Source organism: Odontesthes bonariensis, chromosome 1, assembly GCF_027942865.1.
Source record: "Odontesthes bonariensis isolate fOdoBon6 chromosome 1, fOdoBon6.hap1, whole genome shotgun sequence".
NCBI lineage: Eukaryota > Metazoa > Chordata > Actinopteri > Atheriniformes > Atherinopsidae > Odontesthes > Odontesthes bonariensis.
The window spans coordinates 12,581,896-12,590,275 of record NC_134506.1 but is presented as its reverse complement, the minus strand read 5'-3'; positions in this window follow the sequence as shown (position 1 = coordinate 12,590,275).

Below are 8,380 nucleotides of genomic sequence, written 5' to 3'. Positions count from 1 at the left end.
CTGTATACAACAGCAAGCCCACCTCCACGGTGGGCCACACGAGGTGTCCCAATAACTGAGCAGCCAACAGGACACAGCTCGTTAAGGTGAAAAAACTCCCCTACCCTTTGCCACGTTTCAGTGAGAAACATAAAATCCAAGGATTTTCTGGATATAAGCTCACTAAGGATAAGGGATTTGTTAGTGATGGAGCAAGTATTAAGCAGGGCAATCCAAATAGGAGGTGCCAAGTTGGCATCACCAACAGCTGGCTGAAGAGGAATTGTTAGTAAGCAGCTGGTGTGGTCTGGTGATCTCCAATTATGCCGAGCAGGCCGTCGTTGGGCATATAGGACCGGCACAAATGCAGGGGACATATCTGGGATCCCATCATAAGGATGCTGTGACAGCGGTAGCCCTTCTCTATCAGTAGAAGAGAGTCTCGGTTGCAGTGGCATTGGAGAATGTTGGAGGGAAAATGGCCGCAAACATGCTTAAAGATAGGAGGGGGAGCTGATCAAAGAAAAGGAACATTGAGGTGCAGTGGGAGCCAAAAAAGACTAATCAGGTGTGGGAGTTTGATCTGTAAATAGTCAACTTGAGGCCCACTGGATCGCATGTTGTAAGTTGGTCATAGCGGTTGGAAAAGTTTAAGCTAAAAGAAGAAGAGGCGGCAATAACTGGACTCCTCTTTTTGCCCCGAATAATTACTTCAGTCCAGGGAGTATCTTGATTGGGTGTTGAGCAGGAGGGAAATCAGGGACAGGTGGAGGTATCCCAAACAACTGTGTCCCTATGGGCTGCACTCTGAGAGGCTTAACTTTTTGCACTGTTCAGCCATCATGAAGCTAGACAACATCGGAAAGCGAATTGCGTAGCTGGACAAGAGTGAGTTCTTCCTTTGCAGTTCCTCCGAGAGTCTTTGAACATCCTCCTTAAGATCAGCAATCTGTTTGTATGCCAATTTTAAAGGTGAGTCATCCTCCGCTGTTAGTGTCATGTTCGTGTTTGAAGGAAGAGGCTGTGTTGTTAGCAAGTAACTTATTTTAATGACTCCCGTTCTCAACAACATACATGTCCTAATGCCGTCTAACTCTACTCCGTTATATCGTACGGTAAGTTGACTTAAAACAAGTTTTGCCAACTTCAACCATTTCTCATTCAGCATAACCCTGCTACACATCTGCAGTATAAACACTAAAGCAGATTGCATAATACAAATCTAAGCCAACACTAGACCAGTTAGAACACATTCACAACATCAACCAATATACATTTTTACATGTTTAACATGTATATTGCATTTTCTTCGTTTATAAGTTCAGTCTATCAGGCTTTCTGATTTCCCTTGTATACCTTCTCAACTCAGGTTCACTTGGATTAGGTGTGTGAGAGTTAGTGTTACAGTCCATAGCAGGTGTGGGAATGAGCTAAGATTCACCATAGGTTACACTGAGCTCACCAACATTCCCTTGAGGAGTTTTAACAGACTACGACGATTGCGTCTGAGGATTTGGCCGTAATCAGTTCTCACAGTGTATGATCGTGGAGCAACTTCTTGCAGGACGGTCGCTTTTGTACGCCATGCATCCTCAATCCTGACTGTGTTGTTGGTAGTCAGTGGAGGAAGATGCTTGGTTGTTCTGTCATAGAATGACTTTGGCATCATTTTCTGCTGTCGTAGCTTATGTTCAATCTTTGAGGGATTCTTTTGCTTTAATTTGTCGTTTGGATGACTCGGCAAGGTTGTTCGAAGCTTCCTCATCATCAGCAGTTCAGCTGGTGATAGACCGCACTGAAGAGGAGATGCTCTGTAGCTCAACAGAGCAAGATACGGATCCGAGTCACTGTCAGCTTTCTTTAGGAGTTGCTTGAGAATGTGAACTCCTTTTTCAGCTTGCCCGTTTGACGGTGCATAGTGTGGGCTTGACGTCACATGCTTGAAATCATATTGCACTGCAAACTTCTGCCATTCTTTGCTGCTGAAGCAGGGGCCATTGTCGCTCACCACAGTGTGTGGAATGCCATGCGATTTTGCATGTGTTATGACACAAGTCAATGTTGAGCTTGCTAGTAGCGCCATCTCAGGAAAGTTTGAGTAGTAATCCATTACCACTAAATAGTCTTTACCCCTGAGTTGAAACAAGTCCATTCCTACTTTATGCCGTGGTGCTGTTGGCACCTCAGCTACCACCATAGTCTCTTTGCTCTGCTTGTTCCTGTGTATCTGGCATGTTTCACATTTAGTTATAAGTGTTTCAATGTCTTTGTTAATTCCAGGCCAGAAAACCGATTCGCTCGCCCTCCTTTTGCACTTTTCAATGCCGAGATGGCCTTCATCCTGTGCAAAATGTCCATTCTCAAAGCCTGTGGAATGACAATCCTGTCTTTTTTTAACAGCAGACCATCCACAGTACTCAGCTCGCCTCTGACATGGTCGAATTGTGGACATGAACCAGCTGGCCATCCCTCATCCATGTTCCTCATGACGTAGCTCTAAAATCATTTGCTGTAGCCTCAGCTATTTGTCCTGACTTTGTGTCAGACACAGGCAGTGTAGCCGACACCATGTTCACGTGACACTGTATGTCCTCGTCAGTTGCACTCACGCCTGTAGTTGCTCTGGATAAGGCATCAGCAAGGACTAGGTGTTTACCTGGAGTATATATTAGATCAAAAACATACCTTTGCATCTTCATCATTAACCGCTGAATCCGTGGAGACATTTCATTCAGATTATTTTTGATGATGGAGACCAGTGGTCGATGATCAGTCTCGACAGTGAAAGACGGCAGGCCATACACATAGCTATGAAACCGCTCCAAACCATAAGACAGTCTCAAAAGTTCTTTTTCAATCTGAGCATATCGGCATTCTGATTTTGCCATAGCCCTAGATGCATAGGCTATAGGTCTCCAGTGCTCACCCTCAGCCTGGAGTAGAACGGCACCAATGCCATCTTTGGAGGCATCTGTAGACAGTTTTATCCTCTTCATGTTGTCATAGAATGTCAACACAGGGTCTGTGGTCCGCGTTTTCTTGAGTTTTTGCCACTCATGCTCATGTTTCACTGTCATTTAAACTCACAGTCCCTGTGCAGAAGCTCCCGTACGCATGAAGCCTGTGCTGTCAGATTGGGAATGAATTTACCTATGAAGTTGACTATACCCATGATGCGTAGCACACCTGTTTTGTCTGTGGGCCTTGGCATTTTCTGTATTGCATGTATTTTGTCTTGATCTGGCTGGACACCACGCACAGACAGCTTGTCTCCAAGGAAGAGGATCTCTTGAACACCAAACTCGCATTTACTCTTGTTGAGTTTCAGTCCATACTTCTGTATGTGCTCCATAACTCTGTTCAGCCTCTCATTGTGCTCTTGGGCTGTGGACCCCCATACGATGATGTCATCAATATAGACTCGAACTCCATCCAAGCCCTCGATGATCTGCTCCATCGTTCTGTGAAATATTTCAGGTGCTGACTTTATTCCAAAAGGCAGTCTGAGAAAGCAGTGCCTGCCGAAGGAAGTATTAACGGTACGGTACCTTGTGGTGCTTTCATCCAGTTTCAGCTGCCAGAAGTCTTGTGAGGCGTCCAGCTTTGTGAAGTGGCTGGCACCTGACATTTCACTGATGATCTCCGGTGGTGGAGGAAGTACTGAAGTGTAGTACTTCAGTAAAAGTATAAATACCTAGCAAAATATATACTTAAGTAAAAGTAGAAGTACTGCATCAAAAATCCTACTTAAGTAAAAGTCATAAGTACTGACTTTTAAATTTACTTTAAGTATTAAAAGTAAAAGTACTCGCGCTATTGGTTGTGTTTCAATGTCTAGGCCATTTTGATGAAGAATCCAGGTATAGCTACTGGTAACACTTAAGCCTCTACAGAAGTCACTTTTAGTAACAACTATAAGCAACATTTGTTCATTGGAAAGGTTGGTGTACTGATTGTGCTTACCCTCTATAATACTGTTCACACTCTAACTAACAATTTTCTGATGACAAGTTATCTACCAGGGATTATCTGCAAAGATAATACCATTAAAGGGGAACTCCGGGGCATTTGAAGCGCATTTCCATTGCTAGAGGTTGTCAAATACTGATAGTAGGACACAGAGAGGTGCGTATCTGCGCTCCCTGTGTGGAGATCGCGCTGTTCGCACACCCTGTCATGCGAGGCTAATACGTGGTGGCTAAGGGGCAAGAGCTAACCCTTCCACGTAAAACAACAACTTGCACACTGCAGAAACGTCACACCACTTTATAAACCATCCGACAATAAAGTCACAAGCCTTATCATGAAAACCATATGCATGGTTCTCACATTACTGGCATGGGGACGTTACAAAACAACTTTATAAACAGCATGTAACTCACCGGTTGGTTGTACGCTCGCGCATGTGAAAGCCCAAAAGAGTCGATGGAGAATAATCCCATATACAAAACAATTATCTTCTCTAGAAAAACTGTGTTCAAGTTTTTAAAACATTAAAACAATATTACTGGGCATGTATTGTTGTTTGAACCTTGCGGCTTTGGGTTTTGAGTTGGCGTTTGGTATTGGTGAGCGGTAGAGTGTGCGTTGGTTGTATCAGAGTTAGTGGTTAAGTTCAGTTATTATATCAGTCATATCATCTATTATTATTATTATTATACTGCATTAGAATATATCGTAATTAGGTTAGAATAGTTATATAGGATATACAGTGAACCCTCGTTTTTCGCAGGGGTTACGTTCCAAAAAGAACCCGTGATAGGCGAAATCCGCGAAGTAGTAACCTTTATTTTTTTTTTTACAAATAACTATACTGTAAAATAATAATTTTAATCACCAATACGAACTGAAGGCTTAAAATTGCACTACTCCGTTATATCGTACGGTAAGTTGATTTAAAACAAGTGTTGCCACCAAGCGGTCAAACATTGAAATAACATCCAATCATAACAGTTAGTGCATTCTAAGTGACGGCCGCCATGACCAACTGCCACCATAGTTAGTAACTGGTAGCGCAAGACAGACAGATTTGAGCTAAATTTAATATAAAACTCTCTCTACAATATCTTTAAAAATGTCCAATCTAGCTTTCATAGAAAAGACAGAGCAGTTGTAAAAAATTCTGAAGGAAGTTTGGCCCAAAATGGATCATTTTCTATTTCAGTTCTACTTGAATGCTACACAGAAGTTTTCTTGGTTCAAATCTTGGCCGGGGCTTTTCTGTAGAGTTAGCATGTGCAGGTTTTCTCTGGGCTCCTCCCACTGTCCAAAAACTTGCATGTTAGATTAACTGGTGATCGTAAATTGACCATAGGTAACTGCATGGTTATTTGTCTCTGTTTTAGCCCTGGTGTCTTTACCAGGGTGTAACTTGGTGGTAGCTGTAATGGGCTGCAGCCCCCTTATGATCTTGAATTTTTTTACAACTCCATCCCCCTTGGTCATCACAGCCTGGGTGGCCTCTCTGGCACTGTTTTTAAGTGGTTTAAATCAAATCTCACTGATAGAGAATTTTTTTTCTGAGCATGGATCATTAAACATCTAAAATATGTAAAATTAACTGTGTTGCTCCCTCAAGATTTGTCTTGGAGATGTCCTTATGAGTTACAGCATTGGTTACCATAGTTATGCAGATGACACAGCTTTATATTGCTGTTTGAACAACTTGTATAATTTTTATATCTTTTATAATTGCAACTGTAGACAACAAAGTATATGCTATATTCTACATGTTTTTTTTATGAATTTTTATGTTGTAGAGTTGTGAAGTTATTTTATCAATGGAGAAACTGAGCAGCCTTGCTTTGTTGTCTACAGTAGTAGATCAACCCTCATCTTATTTTGAAGCTCCCAGCTCTCAGAAGTGACGTCGACGCAGCTTTAGCAGCAGAGAAGCTATCAGGCTTGTGTTGATAATAATTAACTCCTGGACTATTTTCAAATTTCCAAATGCATCGTTTGGTGAGTACAGACCATATTTGTACTCCTGTAGAAGTTTGGTGTCATAGCATGTGGTTTTAGTGTGGTAATTTTGGAGATACGGACCAGGATCCATTAACCCTTGTACTAAGCTATTCGGGATAACTCAGTAACTCAGCTGATGTTCAGCCAATATCGAAAAAACTGCGGGTGGGCTACTTGGCTGGATATCACGGTTCAAATGACCCCACTTTGAATCTACTCCGGAGTATCACTTTAATGAATACTAATTAAAGCCAGAAAGACAGCATATTTCACACCAATTTTAAAGTCTCTGCACTGGTTATCTTTTTCCTTTGGAATCGATTTGATCCTTTTACTACTTTATAAAACTTGGTATGCTCTTTGTGGTGCATATTTATTAGAGTTAACTTCATGCAGGATCTTCAAATCTTCTGGTAAATTTTTAATTATCCACAAAGTGAGAACCAAAACATATGGTGAGAAAATATTTCGCCACCACACCCTATGTCTGTGGAATGGAGTGTGAATATTTCTAAAAGTAAACCTCAAAAGCCACCTTTTTAATTTGGTTTTAAACTGAGTTTTTATGGAAATGTATTTTTTTTTTAAAATCAATCTATTTATAATTTACTGCTGTGGTTCCATTCCGTTCTATTCTATTCTCTATTTTACAACCCTACTCTTAGTACTAACTTGTTTACTTATTTCTTTGTTTCCATTTGTATGCATTTTAATGTAGATTACCTTTTCTACACTCTGGAGCATGTTCAAACTTTCAGGAATTTCAGCAGGAGCTGTTTCAGAATGGTAGGTAGTGTTTAATCAGGCCAGAAGGGTACACCTATAATAGCAGACTGGGCTATTCAACAGTGGGAGTGAGTGCTGCACTCGCTAAATTGTGGAAACAAATAACATTTAGCTAGATGTCTCATAGGACGTTTGAAAAAGACACTTTGCAGTTCCTGTTTATCCTTAAAAACACTGCTCAGTGTCCTCATTGTTGAACTACCCTAACTGTGTGCTTCAAGAACCACAACACTGGGTTAGCAGAGGAAGGAAGTCCACATAGTCCAAAGGGTTACCACAGCAGAATTTTAAACCTGCACTGATCCGCCATAACATTGAAACTACTGAAAGGGCACACTGCTGATCTTGATGCAGGGCACTGTAGCAGCCTTTCCCAGCCGGACAGGAGTTGCTCCTTCAAGAACTACTTAAGAAGGCCTCAAAGAACATGCTGAGGTGTTCACCCAGCCCCCAAACTCCCCAGATAGCAATCAGATAGATTATAATAGCATCTTTGATGCAAGCCCAGTCTATAAAAACGCACCCACACAATCCACATGCAGAGCCCAAAGAATCTCTTGCTAATGTTCTGGTACCAGACTATCCAGGACAGTCTCAGATTTTCTTTGTCTATGACCTGGTCGGAGCTCTTTTGGGGGCATGAGGAGGACCTACTTAATTTAGGCCCTCTTCTTTCCTTTTTTGCCCTTACAGTTCTGTGCTTTGTGCTGCAAAGTCATTGGAATTCATTGAAATTGAACAAAAGGCACTTTCAGTTTATACCAGATATTTAGAAGTGCCATCTGACAAATTTGCAGTTGTAAGAAAACAGTACTTCCAGTTATCATTCAAGTGAGAGCAACATTAGAGGTTAAGCTCAAACCAAGACTAAGGAGATACTAAGCCACTTTGATAGATCTGTTTCACATTCTTTATTTAAACAGCAGCCCTTTGCCCTTTGCCCCCTAATGTTACAATTCAACATATATTCTATTTCTTTGTCAGATCTCCCAGCACAGCCTTGCTGCTTTTATGCCACTGAACTGCTGGTGTCAGTAAAGTCTCACAATAAAAGTAATCCTATCATTTCTGATACCGTGAGTGACAGAGCAAACTGGAAATGCACAGACGGCCAGATGTTGACTAGAGGTCAGAAATAATCTACTTAAGCTTATTTATAGGCAAAATCAGATAGCAAATCGGGTCAACGTGAGGCTTGAATACTGAAAGGAAGAAAGGGGTAATGTAGGCTATACAGGATAACTTTTTTTGCCTGAGTATTTTTAGATCCCTGTACTCAAAGCTAGATCAAATCTGTTGCTCTAAAAAGGCTTCAATCACATTATCGGGACATATTGCTCGATTTTTATTCAAATCCTATTATAAATACAGGTCAGATTTGATGGTGCGCAATTATAACTTCAAGAACTTTGCATTTCATTTTCATGTGAACGCAACTACCGACTGAAAGGGCATATGTATGCACTGTATTTCTTTTAGGACAAGTCATCTATGTTGATAACAATAGAAAACATCATCTTTATGAGACCGCTCAGTGGATAAGATTAAGATACAAATATGGGTGCAAATGTGTGGATGACAATTGGCTCCAGTGTCTTGCAAACATTAGTTCAGCTGTACAGGAAAATATTGAGATGGATAATAAAAGCTA